This window comes from Euprymna scolopes, chromosome 19 (assembly GCF_053919585.1).
Source record: "Euprymna scolopes isolate OS-2025 chromosome 19, ASM5391958v1, whole genome shotgun sequence".
NCBI lineage: Eukaryota > Metazoa > Mollusca > Cephalopoda > Sepiida > Sepiolidae > Euprymna > Euprymna scolopes.
The window spans coordinates 123,214,641-123,228,699 of record NC_136500.1 but is presented as its reverse complement, the minus strand read 5'-3'; positions in this window follow the sequence as shown (position 1 = coordinate 123,228,699).

The window sequence follows — 14,059 nt, the reverse complement described above, 5'->3', positions numbered from 1 at the left end:
GTATGGCAAAACAATACAGGAGCATGATCAAAACCTGTTAGAGACAATGGACCCTGCCCGAAAATATGGCCTAGTCTTCAACAAAGAGAAATGTGCCATCAGGCAAAATCAAATAAAATTTCATGGCCTCATCTGGGACGAGAATGGATCTCGCCCAAACCACGACAAATGCAATAAAATAAAATCAAAACCAGCACCAACTAACAGGGAAGAACTCCAACAATTCTTAGGTATGATACAATACCTAAGCCCCTTTATACCAGATCTCAGCACCAAAACAGCGCCACTGAGGTCATTACTCAAAAAGGATGCAGAGTATCAGTGGAACGAGACACACGACAAGACGTTCCGAACGATAAAAGACCACATCCACGAAAAAACTTTGCTTAGCATACTTTGATCCCAATGCAGACACAACTATCCAAGTAGACTCAAGCATGATAGGATTGGGTGCAACATTCATTAACAACAACAAAGTTGTTGCCTTTGCGAGCAAAAGTCTGACCGAAACGGAATCACGTTATGCAAACATAGAACGCAAACTACTAGCAGTAATATTTGGATGTGATAGATTCCACAAATACATATATGGAAAAAAAATAATAGTGGAAACGGACCACAAGCCACTAGAAAATATTCAGAATAAGAATATAGCACAGGCACCCCCACGGCTACAAAGAATGTTATTAAGATTACAACCGTGCGATGCACAAATAACATACAAACCAGAAAAAGAAATGTGTATCCCAGACTACTTGTCAAGAAACCAACCAACCATAGGTAAGGAAATCGAACTTGACTTAAACATACACACTGTTGACATTACAGCTCAGAAACAGACTGAACTACAAAATGCAACTGAATGAGATGATGAACTCAGAACACTTAAAGAGGTGATACTAAATGGATGGCCAGATGACGTAAAAAGTACTCCTAAAATAATTAGAAATTACTAGTCACTGAAAGAATGCCTATCCGTACAAGACGCTATGGTCACAAAGGGACAATCCATAGTCATACCCAAAAGTATGCAACATATGGTGCTAAAGAGAATATATGATGCTTAGCAAGGCATCAAAAAATGCCAACTTAAGGCGAAAAACAGCGTGTTCTGGAGAGGAATGTTCAAGGACATAGAAGATCTAGTAAGGACGTGTGAGATCTGCAGAGAAAAAAATCAAAGAAAAAATCAAAAACTATGATCATCAAGGAACCTGCAACGCGACTGTTCCAGTACGTTGCCATAGATAATTTTGATTTTAACAATCAACAGTTCCTACTGATCGCTGATCAATACAGCAAGATGCCCTTCATCAAAACGCTGAAAAACACAACAAGCCTTAATTGCATAGAATACTTTAAAGCAATATTCGCTGTTCATAGCATACCTGAAAGGCTATACACAGACAATGCAAGATCTTTTGTCTCTAACGAGTTCCACAATTTCGCCACAGAGTGGGAATTCACTTACATCACACACATCAAGCCCCAGGTACCCACAATCAAACAGGTTCATAGAACGAATGGTCCAAACTGTAAAAAGAACATTCATAAAAGCCAAACAATCTAAAATGGATTATCAAATGGCCCTTCTATGCCTCAGATCAACCTCACTTGACAACCACCTGCCATCCCCGGCAGAAATCCTATACAATAGGAAAATGAGAACAAAACTTCCAACTTTGTTAAGCGCAGACAACCCAAGAGATGAGATCAGACAACAATTGTATGCAAGAAGCAAAAAACAGCAACAAAACTACAATAAATATGTAAAAGATCTCCCAAAACTAATTGTTGGAAGCAAAGTGGCAGTTCTACAGGAAGATGACACCTGGCAACCGGCGACAGTGGTTGACAAATGCACTGAACCATGCAGTTACATCGTCAAGATGCAAGGGTACGGAAGATTGCTGAGGTGCATCGTCAAGATGCAAGGGTACGGAAGATTGCTGAGGTGCAGCAGACGACATCTGCAAGAAATATATAATCCTCAAAAACGAACTGCTATAAACGCATCCATTCAAAACACTAGTTGGGATGATACAACACAAATGCCCCAACAAAGCCCTGACTCACTAGAAGCAAATACTCCATCCAATATCAACGACAGAGACACGACAAGCAAGGACAACCAGTGGAGGCAAACCAACGGTCAGAGATACCAACCCGAAAGCGACCCATAAGAACAAGGTGACCCCCCCCCACAAGTACAAGGATTTTATAATGTACAAATAAATAAATAAAAGTCACCTATCTGAGAGGAGGGATGTGACAGTAGGAACTCTTCAATTGTAAGAGTTCTCTCCCCTTGCACAGATTCTCTATGCTATAGAGTTCATAGATGGTTGACGAATAAAGACGTGTAAAAATACACCTCGTGTCTAGTTCTCATTTACTACTAACAACCAAGTTCTTATTACAGATATTTATTCAATAAGAGACGGGGGGATTTTTCTGGGTATGAGTTTTTCTGGAGACGAGTTTTCCTGGGACGAGTTTTCCGGGCTCAGGCACTGTCATGCAGAGGAAAACAATTCTGCTTAACTCTCAACGTTTAATTACTGAGCGGACATGAGAAATAAAATAATGATTACACCGTATTAAGATGACTTAAATTCATTCTTCGTTTATCAGTAATTTCATTTCATGAAATTTAGAAAAAAAAACAAAAAACGCAACCGTGACATTTATTCAGTGAGTTGCTACTACCATTTTGATTTATTTCTTATTTTGAAGTGAATATCAAGACTTCAAAAATGCAATAAGGGATTACGGCCATTTTTCTTGTGAAACAAAAATGTAGTAGGCAAAAAAAAATAAATGTTCTGTCAGCAACAGTACAACTTCAAAATAGTCAATATCGCCCACCTCCAGAAGAGAGGGAATTCCTGTCCGTGATAACCGTGGTAAAAGAAGACACACTCCAATCGCCAGAAACACCCACACACACAATTTGCAGGACACTGCCGACTCGTCTCTAGCCTCCTGCTTTTATAGTGGCCGGGAATTATCCATTTGCATAATCACATGAGAAAGAAACGTGATTTTCCAAGAGTTGCATGGGGTAAACGCTAATAAAAACCCCCGGACGCCATCTTGGAATTCTCTTTTTCCCCCCCACCGGTGACACAACAGGCGTACCCGAGGTAAGCTCTTTTTTCCCCTCATTTTAGTTATTGCTACTTCTGCTACACTCCCCCCTGATCTCATGATCACAAATGGGGCAGGGGGGCAGTCGTCTCTGTCTGGTACTTCTCCGAAGAACCGGAGGCAGCACTTCCTCCCTGCCATCCTCCTCATCGCCATTATTGCCACCAGTCTGCTCCATAGGCGGTGTTTCACAATCAGGGCAGGGGGGCGGTATTCGTCTCTGTCGGGTACTCCTTCGTAAAGGCAAGACGGGTGGTCCTTCCTCCGCTTCTTCAGTATGTACATTATATGGCTCAAAATCCTCTCCGTCGTCCTGCATCATACTCTCTGTCTTTTCAGAAGACATCATACTGTCTGAGTCTCCCTCTTCCTCCGATGTAACAACATAATGGCGAGGGTGCAAATCCTTCATGTGACGAGGCACACCGTCCACCAAAATCGACTGATCACCTCACCCTTGCTGAACCTCGTGGTAAATCGACTGGTCACCTCACCCTTGCTGAACCTCGTGGTACATCGATTTTGCAGTCTTTTGACCCATACGCGATCTCCAACCTGGTAAAAGCTGTTCTTGGGACTTGGGGACGCAGTTGCGAGATTGGTCTCCTTTACTCGAACTTCGTATCGATAAATCCTGTTGGCAGGCGCAGTGGAGGGAGATGTGTCGTCTCTTGGTGTGATGTTATACCAGTAGACAGCCTCCTGTATGGGACAACACATTCTAGCCGCTATTCGTTTCACTGTACGGTGACATCGCTCCGCTATGCCATTCCCGGCTGGAGCGTATGCACAACGGAATCGCAAGTGAACTCCCCATTTACATGCAAATGCTTGGAACATATTGCTGCAGAAAGCTGTGTCATTGTCTAAAAGGAGTTCATGCGGCGCGCCACGCTCGAGGAACACTGCCTCCAACTGATGAATCACGCTTGCCGAGTCCTGCCTTGCCAATTTCCTCCAAATGGAGAAACGCGATGGACCACAGTCTGTTAAAGTTAAAAAATGGAAGGTGCCATAATGCGTGATATCCATTCCAATTCTCTGCCAATTCTCGTTAACTTCCAGCTTTCCCTTTTCCCACCTGACTGCTGCTGGGTCAATGGACTCACATTCCTCGCATTTCTGTATGACCGTTCTGACAGTTGCTTTTGTCGTGGTTGGACATCTTCTCCTGACAAAGTAGGTAGTGCGTCGCACCCCCGGATGTCCACTATCTTTGTGAATAGCCATGATTTGACTCTCATCCAGCTCGTCTGTGTGGACTGCGCCTATCACTGGGTCAAGACCATTTTTCTTTTTCATTGCCTCAAATCACCACTGTGGCACTCGTGTCAGTCGGTCAGCAATGTTTCATGCTGATGGAACCAGCGTTACATCCACTGTCAGCCCGTACTCTTTCATGAGCTCCTTAAGAGTGCTTAATCGCCTCCTAATAAGCATCTCGCTTGCTGCTTTGGTGCGTACTCGCGCCTTTCCAGTTAGCGTGTCCGAGATCCAATGGTATACGCAAACAGAATCTGTCTTTATGTGTAGCACCTTGCTCTGCCACTGGAGAGCCAAATTGATGCCTTTCAATACGGCATCCAGTTCAGCCAAGTTGATATGTTGAGAGAGTCATCTTCAGGTCGCAGCCAACATGCATCTTCCAACACAGTTTCACACATCTCTAAGGCTGCCCCAATTGCTAGGGAGCTAGCATCAACCCATACATTCAGCTCTTTGCCGTCCACACACCAATTTCCCTGTGCCGGATCGTTCTGCTGCGCAGATTTTAAGGTTTCGAACATCATATGATGTAGTACGGTGTCCCTTGCTTCATCATCCCAGCCCTTCGTTACCGAACTTACTCTCCTTCTGAGTATTCCGCAAGCCACACGAAGCCAACTGCACACCGGAAAGTGCCCGACAAGTCGACCACACAGGGAAAAGATTGTTCGTCGCGTAACAATACTGGGAGCCTCCGGAATTGCATTTCCTCGCTTCCACCGCAGTTCATTGCGTTCCATCCTGACTGCCAATCCCAGCACCCGTGCACCGTCCTTCAACTGCTCCGGGTTCTTGCACTCCAACCCGAACTGCACGAGATGTTCTCTCACACGGGTCGCAGGCACCACGTCTTCATTGACAAAAATGTCATCAATGTAAGCAGATGCTGCACAGCTTATAACTTCTTCCTGAGATAGTACTTCGCTGACAATTGCTCTCATTATCAAGGGAGCCACATTCAAACCAAACCCCAGACGGGTCAGACAGTATTTTTTCCCATCGATTTCCACAGTCTGGTATGGCCACAGTGTCTCATGGACCCGGACTTGTAGGTATGCTCTTCTGAGGTCCAGTAGAGACACATTAGCACCTTTTTGTCTCCACTCACGCAGCTTAGCCGCACAAACATCTGCGTTGGCTGTAAATGCGTCTACGTAATGATTTAGCTCCCGGTAGTCCATCACCAGGCGCACTTTGGCTTTGTTCTGCTGTATCACAGCCATCAAGGGAATTAGACCTTTGGGGGGTCCCAATTTATCCTCTGGGTATGGCACGAGCCAACCATTATCTATCCAGGTGTGGAGCTCCTGCGTGTATTCTTCACGAATTTCTGCTGGCACTGGGTATTCTGACACTCGATTATGCAGCCTTTCAGGGGGGTGGTCCACAGACCATTTCCACGATGCGGTCCACGTTCGGTTTTGATGGTCAAAGGTAGCAGTGAAATCTGGTTCATCGATAGAAATGGCTGCGCATTTAATACTTTTCCTGGTGCCCAGCCGCACTGATCCTGTAGGCTTGACAACGACACCTCCTAGAGCTTTTATGGCATCGATCCCTAGAAGCAAGTCAAATCCCAGTGGCTTGCCATGCACCACCAACACATCGACTCTGGCAGACACACCTTCATCAGTGGATACAGAGACCATTCCAACACCGCAGCACGCATGGGACATTCCACCAATTGTGTTGACATTTACGTTTGTTTTTCGCCAAGACCGGCACCGGTCTGCATGTAAAATTGTCCTGGAGCATCCTGTATCAATAAGCGCCAAACATCGCGTCCCGTCAACATGGATGCTTATCACCGGGAGCGTCGTGTTCACATCTTGGTTGGGAAGGAGACTGGCGCTTATGCGTCCTCCCCTTGCTCGTTTCCCGAGCAGTTCCGAGCCCAGTGTCCACTCTCACCGCAACGGTAACACCGTGTTCCACATTTTCGACAGTCCCTTGCAAGGTGGCCTTTAACATTGCATTTGAAACAGGTCACGTTAACAGGATTATTCTGGGCCCTGTTGTTGGGTGAGCGTGTGGCCGCAACCACATCCTGATTTTGTTCGCCAGTCGTCGTCAAAATTCTAGCTCTCGACATTAGCTCCCCCATGGTCAGGGCTTTGATGTTCGGCACCTGTTGAAGAGCAATTGAGATGGTGTCAGGGAATCCAGTGACAAAAATTAATTTTGTGAGTCTCTCTAAGCTTTCTCCTGTGAATGCGGCCAATCCAACCAACTGCCTGATTTTGTTGGCGTACACATCCACACGTTCACCAGCCCATCTAACCATAGTTATTTTTCTATATGCTGCAAACGCGTCATCAGTAAATGCCTCCTTTAATCGAGCCTCAATCTGGTCTATTTTCTTTTGATCGTCCTCCTCCATTTCCATGTAGAGGGCCAGCGCATAGCCTTCCAGGTATAAAGGTAGCAGACTCGCTACGTCATCCACCTGCTGAAGTTGTGTGACAAGTCTCACTTTTTTCAGCCACGCTACAACGTCTCCCTCGCCAGAGAACGGCTTGATAATATCACTGCTTATCCGCACCTTCGCCATATTCGGGCCGAAATAGCTTGAAACAAAAATGTAGTAGGCAAAAAAAAATAAATGTTCTGTCAGCAACAGTACAACTTCAAAATAGTCAATATCGCCCACCTCCAGAAGAGAGGGAATTCCTGTCCGTGATAACCGTGGTAAAATAAGACACACTCCAATCGCCAGAAACACCCACACACACAATTTGCAGGACACTGCCGACTCGTCTCTAGCCTCCTGCTTTTATAGTGGCCGGGAATTATCCATTTGCATAATCACATGAGAAAGAAACGTGATTTTCCGAGAGTTGCATGGGGTAAACGCTAATAAAAACCCCCGGACGCCATCTTGGAATTCTCTTTTTCCCCCCCACCGGTGACACAACAGGCGTACCCGAGGTAAACTCTTTTTTCCCCTCATTTTAGTTATTGCTACTTCTGCTACATCTTGTTATCCAGTATCGCTCAAAATTACTTGTTTTTCGAATCAGATAAACATTTTAGGTTGACTTGTACGAGATTGCACCGACCTCTAAATTCCATAATTTGCATTTTTTAAATTTTTTACTGTGTTTCTGATTAATCTTATCGATTACAAACTTAACTTTCAGATTTAACAAAAAATGCTGAACACTCACATTGTGGCCATCATTAGGTGTATCAGATATTTGGAGGAATTTTTGACAACCCTAACAGAAACTGCGAATAAAATATTTAAAAAAAAAACTTGTAATTTCTCTTTTTAAAGTGGGTTGTTTATTTTCTTTATGGAATATACTTCCAAAATAAACTATTAAAGTTGTTTCAAACATAATAAAAATATTATTTTTTATTTAAAAAAAAAACTGTTTACAAAATGCCGGCGTGCATTCATGCAGCCATTTTTTTTTTTTTACATAATGAAATCAATTGAATTTTACGTGTTAAATATTTTTCAATTTTTAAACTTTAAAAATCTATCAAAATTTTTCTATTGCGTCAATTTTTACGATATTTTCAGGGTCAATGTGAAATTTTACGCTCTTTCCAAATAAACCAAATATAATATTTTAGAGAAACGTATTTTTTAATTCACCCCCTCGTTTTTAAATGTCTATTAAAATTTTTATAATTAATTTATGTGCCAAAGTTTTATATATCACATATTGAATTGAAGATAAAAGATCAATAAAGAAAATATTAAAACAAAAAAAGAATAGTTTTTTTTTGGAAATTTTCCTGTAAAGTCCAAAGTATAAAACCTATTTTTTTAAAAACCACATTGATTTTTTTTTTAATGAAAGCTCACATTATGCTTATATCATCAAGTAAATACTGGACGCTGATGGCAAATTTTTCTATTTCATTCAATGTTTTCCCTTTTTAGATATTTAAAAAAAATAATCCAGTCGATAAAGAAGTATCAAAATATATCAATCAAAAACTCGTGTATTTCATTAAGAGAGTTAAAAAAAAAACAAAAAAAAAAAAAACAATCGGTGAACTGGATTTTATCTTTTAGGAGAAAAACTTATAGTGAATGTGCGTTTCTTTTTTAACTACGGAGGACGAAAAATACTAATTTTGATTAACACACGCAATAAAAAAAGACATTATTTATGTCCCTTTTGACGAATCCATATTTGATAAATTTCATATTAGCAGGAGGAGTTCTTTTAAGCTTGGCGCAAACGCAAAACACGTTACGAAAATGCGATTTTCTTCAACCCTCGCTTTAAAAAAATCTTTTTATTTAAAAAAATACATGGAATTTAAAATATAAATATGGATAAATTCTGAACAATGAAGAATAAAACTACCCATTTAATAGTATTTTTTTAGGGAAGTGATTTTTTGGCATATATATATATATATATATATATATATATATATATATATATATATATATATATATATATATATTTATAAGCAAGTCAAAATATGTTGATTTTCTTTATATTTTTTAAAGAAAACCGCTTTAAAAAACAAATATTGCATAATTTGTTATTAAACCTGTTATTTAAAATTTTTTTTGGTCTTTGCTCCTTTAATTGAAAAAAAAAATTAGGGTTTGAATTACATTTTTCAAGTAGTTATAAGCTTGGAAAAATAGTAAGTTGAATTATTAAAGTTCTAATCATCATTTTTAATAGGCATTATCGAGGAAAAAAATGCCGAATCTCTCACGTGACGGGTGATTATTCTCCTAGTTGTCTTAAGGAGAATAGTTTCCCATCTCTCTGGAAAATTTCATCTGTATGCCCTGTATTTAAGAATTCAGGTGATCGCTCATCCCCCTCTCAGTACAGGCCAATAAGTCTCCTGTGCGTCATGAGTAAGTTGCTGGAATCTGTGTTAAATACAGAAGTAATCAACCATCTCAACAAAAATAACCTTCTTAGTGACACTCAATATGGTTTCCGTTCTTCTAGATCTACAGCAGATGTGCTTACAGTTATATCTCATAGGATTAGCAAATCTCTCGACGGAGGCAACCTTTCTAGGGCAATTGCTCTTGACATATCTAAGGCCTTTGATAGGGTATGGCATAAAGGTTTACTTCATAAGATCTCTAGCTATGGTATAGCTGGAAATGTCTTCTCAATTATTAAATCATTTCTCTCTGATAGGTTCATAAGAGTAGTAGTTGATGGGCAAAAATCAGAAGCCCACAGTATTAATGCCGGTGTCCCTCAGGGGTCCATCCTGGGCCCAACTCTTTTCCTGATCTACATTAATGATCTTCCAAATCACATCCTTACATCATTTGTAGACATTTATGCTGACGACACTACCATTTATGGTAGCACATCTAAGACAGTAAACGACCAAGTTCTCTCCAATTCTCTCTCCTCTGATCTTGAGCATGTAGTACAATGGGGAAAGGAGTGGCTGGTTACTTTTAATGCATCTAAAACCAAGCTTCTCTCTTTACATCATCAACATTCTGATCCCCATCTGGCATCAATTGAAATGAATGGCTCTCGTCTTCAGGAGGCCTCAAGTTTTGACAAGCTTCTGGGCTTGACCATTACTCCTGATCTTAAATGGAACACGTACATCAAATCTGTTGCCAAGGCCGCTGGAAAAATGGTGGGATCTTTCTATCGATCCAGTAGATATCTCACTGCTGATGCAATTCTCTATCTATATAAGAGCCAGGCACGTCCAAGGATGGAATATTGTTGCCACATCTGGGCAGGAGCTGCTAGAAAGGACTTGGCCTGCCTTGATAGAGTTCAAAATAGACTTCGTAGCCTCGAAGGAGATGTCCTTTTCTCTTCCTTGCAACCTCTATCTCACAGAAGAGATGTTGCGAGTTTGTCTCTGATGTATCGTTATTTTCATGGAAAGTGTTCGACTGAGCTTCAATCTATGGTCCCCCCTCTCAAAACTTTCAAAAGAAACACTCGTCTAGCTGTAAACACTATCAATAATTCTTTATCTGTGCCTAAACCTAAACGTAGATTCCATGAACAAAGCTTTTTTATAAGAACTGCACGCATGTGGAATTGTCTTCCGTTTTCCTGCTTTCCGGCTGACTACAATATGGTTGTCTTCAAGTCTAACGTAAATAAGTTCTTGATGAGCCGTTCCATATAAGTTATCAAATTTAACAAATTTTCATTACTAATGATTATTATATTGTCCAATTTCTACTGTGCACTCTTTAGCCCTTATCCTTGAGTGGCCTCTTGGCCTTGATAATGAGTTGATACCTATGAAAAAAAAAAAAAGAAAAAGTCCAATGTGAACAAGTTCTAATTGAATCGTCCCCCTAAGTAATCCAAGTTTCAAAATTCCCACTGTTTACTATGCTAAAATCACAATGACTAATGTATACCTAGTAACCCTTATCCTCGAGTGGCCTCTGGGCCTTGATAAGTGGTGACACTCTTGTAAAAAAAAAAAAAAAAAAAAAAAAAGATGTTACGAAATGAACTTTCTTAACCACTACTCCTCTCTCTAGATTTACTTATCTCTTTCCTTTCCAACTCAAGTCTCCCCTATAAAATGGCGACTTTTACAAGTTTTTGGGTATGCTAAAAATTAATATACAGACAATGTCCTGTTTTAGCGTTGGAAAAAAATTCAAATCACACAAAATTTGAATACAAAGTTTAAAATAAAAGTGCGGGTTTGTATTACTGTACACATAGATTCGAAAAAGTTGTCAAAAAACAAATATATAACAAATAAATGTTATCAAGGCAAGATAAGTTACTTTTCTACCAAACTGGATATATTCTTCGTGTTTTTATTCAATGTAACATGTTTATTCAGCTAGAAAAACATACATTGTTTACCGATGTATTGGAAAATTCAAAATCGCGCCCGACTCTCTCTTTAACACGGTAAGTTCGGGAAAATGTGTTATAAATGAGAAACTAGACAAAATACTATTAAAAACCCACCGAATATATGTCAACCTATGTCACGGTAATATATATTGAGCGAGTTTCTAGCAGTATTTTGTCTAGTTTTATATTTATAGCACCTTTTTCCAAACTTAACGTTTTAAAGAGAGAGTCGGGCGCCATTTTGAATTTTCCAATACATCGGTAAACACAATGTTTTTCGAGCTGAATAAACATGTTACATTAAATAAAAACACTGAAAACATATCCAGTTAGGTAAAGTAACTTATCTTGCCTTTGATAACATTTACTTGTTATATATTTGTTTTTGACAACTTTTTCGAATCTATGTGTACAGTAATACAAACCCTAAAAGTGCTAATGCAGAGAGTGATCCGCGCTACTTTTTAAATCGTATTTCCACGTTTAATTAAAGTTTTCTGATGTTTTTTTATTCAAATGTAAGGTTAAAGTACAGAATAGTTACAAAACACCCTACCCTCCCCATGTTAAGAATGGCTTTTTAAAATAATAACGTTATTATTTCAGCACGGAACACTCTCTGTATGAGTACCAAAATAAATTAGAAAAAAGCATAGTTTTAGTTACAAGTAAAAACATTTCAATAAAACAATTTCTGAACATAATATAATATAATTTCTGTTTAAATTGGTTTAAATACAACGTTATTTTTAATGATTATAGTCACATATTTTTTCGGTAAAACTATACAAACACCGTGACAGCGAATTAACCCTAACCCTAACCCCTAACCCTAACCCTAACCCCTAACCCTAACCCTAACCCTAAACCCTAACCCTAATCCTAACGCTGTCACGGTGTTTGTATAATAATACCATTTTTTCCAACTTTATTCCTAATATACGAGAAATATTAATGCTTTTCAATTAATAAAAACAACGATGCTTTATTTAAAACCATCGTCAATAAATCCCTGCTTCTCAATAGAGAAGCAGGAATTTATTGCCGCTGGTTTTAACTTAAATGTTTGTTTTTGTTTACACAAAAGTTTCCAATAATACGTTTTACAAAAATAATGAATTCATCAGATTTTGTGGTTGTTAATTAATATTTTTATTTTGCCCTTTTAAAAATTAGTAGTCTATTTTAATTTGTGGTTGTTAATTAATAAATACTTAAAATTTCATTAAATAGCATTGATTTATTCAATTTAGGTAAATCATTTTTTTAATATTACATTTTATCTTTGATTTATATAAATATCAAAACCATTATGTAAAGTTATGCGTCAGTAAAATCTGGTTTTCAAGTTTTAGTTGGAAATGTAATGAAAATATTAAAAGAAATTTTTTTTAAATAATTTTATATATTTTTCAATAATAATATTATTGTGTCAATCTCAATTTCTAACAAAAGCGAAACCAACAAAAATGTTTTGGGGGTTTGAAAAAGAAACGCATTAAAAAAAAAAAAAAAAACAGTGTGTCTCTTCTGTTGTTTCATGCGTATGAAAACTTCGTGTAGTAAACACAAATTGCTGACGTCATCGATTCATGTGCATTCATCCTTTTATTAAAGTTGTTTTATGTGAAACTTTTAGTATTAAAAGAATAGACCATTTGGTAAATGTTTCGTTTAGGTCCACCTCCACAAATTTCTTTAAAATGACGACATTTATAGGTTTTCGACTATGCTGAATACGAAAATCGCATTGAAATGTTGCAGAGATAAGTAGTTATCAAGATAGAAAAAAATGCATTATGCACGGTAATTTTGGCGGCCATCTTGGTTTTTTTCCTTCGTGTAAAATTCTGATTGCTTAGGGCGCGCGCGCATGCGCGAAAAAAAATGGCCGCCAAAATTACCGTGCATAATGCATTTTTTTCTATCTTGATAATTACTTATCTCTGCAACATTTCAATGCGATTTTCGTATTCAGCATAGTCGAAAACCTATTCATGTCGTCATTTTAAAGAAAATTGTGGAGGTGGACCTAAACGAAACATTTACCGACCATTTTTTACTAACAAACGTTTATTTCTTTAATGCTGTTTTATTTTTAACATTACTCAGTCAAATATTAAAAATAAAACAGCCATACGCTTGGTGTATCAGAATCGGTCATTAAAAATGCTGTATATGAACTTGAATAAATCAAGTTACTATCTTTCGAAGCTTATAACTAGTTGAAAAATGTAATTCAAATCCTAATTTTTTTTTCAATTCAAGGAGTAAAGACCAAATTTTAAAAAAAATAACAAGTTTAATGGTAAATTATGCAATATTTGTTTTTTTAAATCGGTTTTCTTTTAAAAAAAAAGATTTAAAGAAAATCAACGAAATTTTACTTACTTCGATTATAAAAAAATATATATAAATTCCAAAAAATCACTTACCTATAAAAAATTCTATTCAATGTGTACTTCCATTGTTCATTGTTAAGAATTTATCTGTATTAATCTCTTATCAAAAACTCGTATATTTCATTAATTATATTTTATTTCTACTTTATCGAGTTAATTTTTTTGTTTTTTTAATATCTAAAAAAAAAAGAAGAAAACATTGATTTTTTCGCGATTATCTTACAGTGAGTTATAAACGCCAGAATTAAATGTGCTTTTATTGCGTGCTGTTAACCAAAATAAGTATTTTGGGGCCTCCGTAGCTGAAAAAAAAGCACACATTCACTTATAAGTTTTTGCCGTTAAATGAAAAACCAGTCGACCGATTTTTAAAAAAATTCTCTAATCAACAACTCGTGTATTTCATTAATTATATTTTATTTCTACTTTATC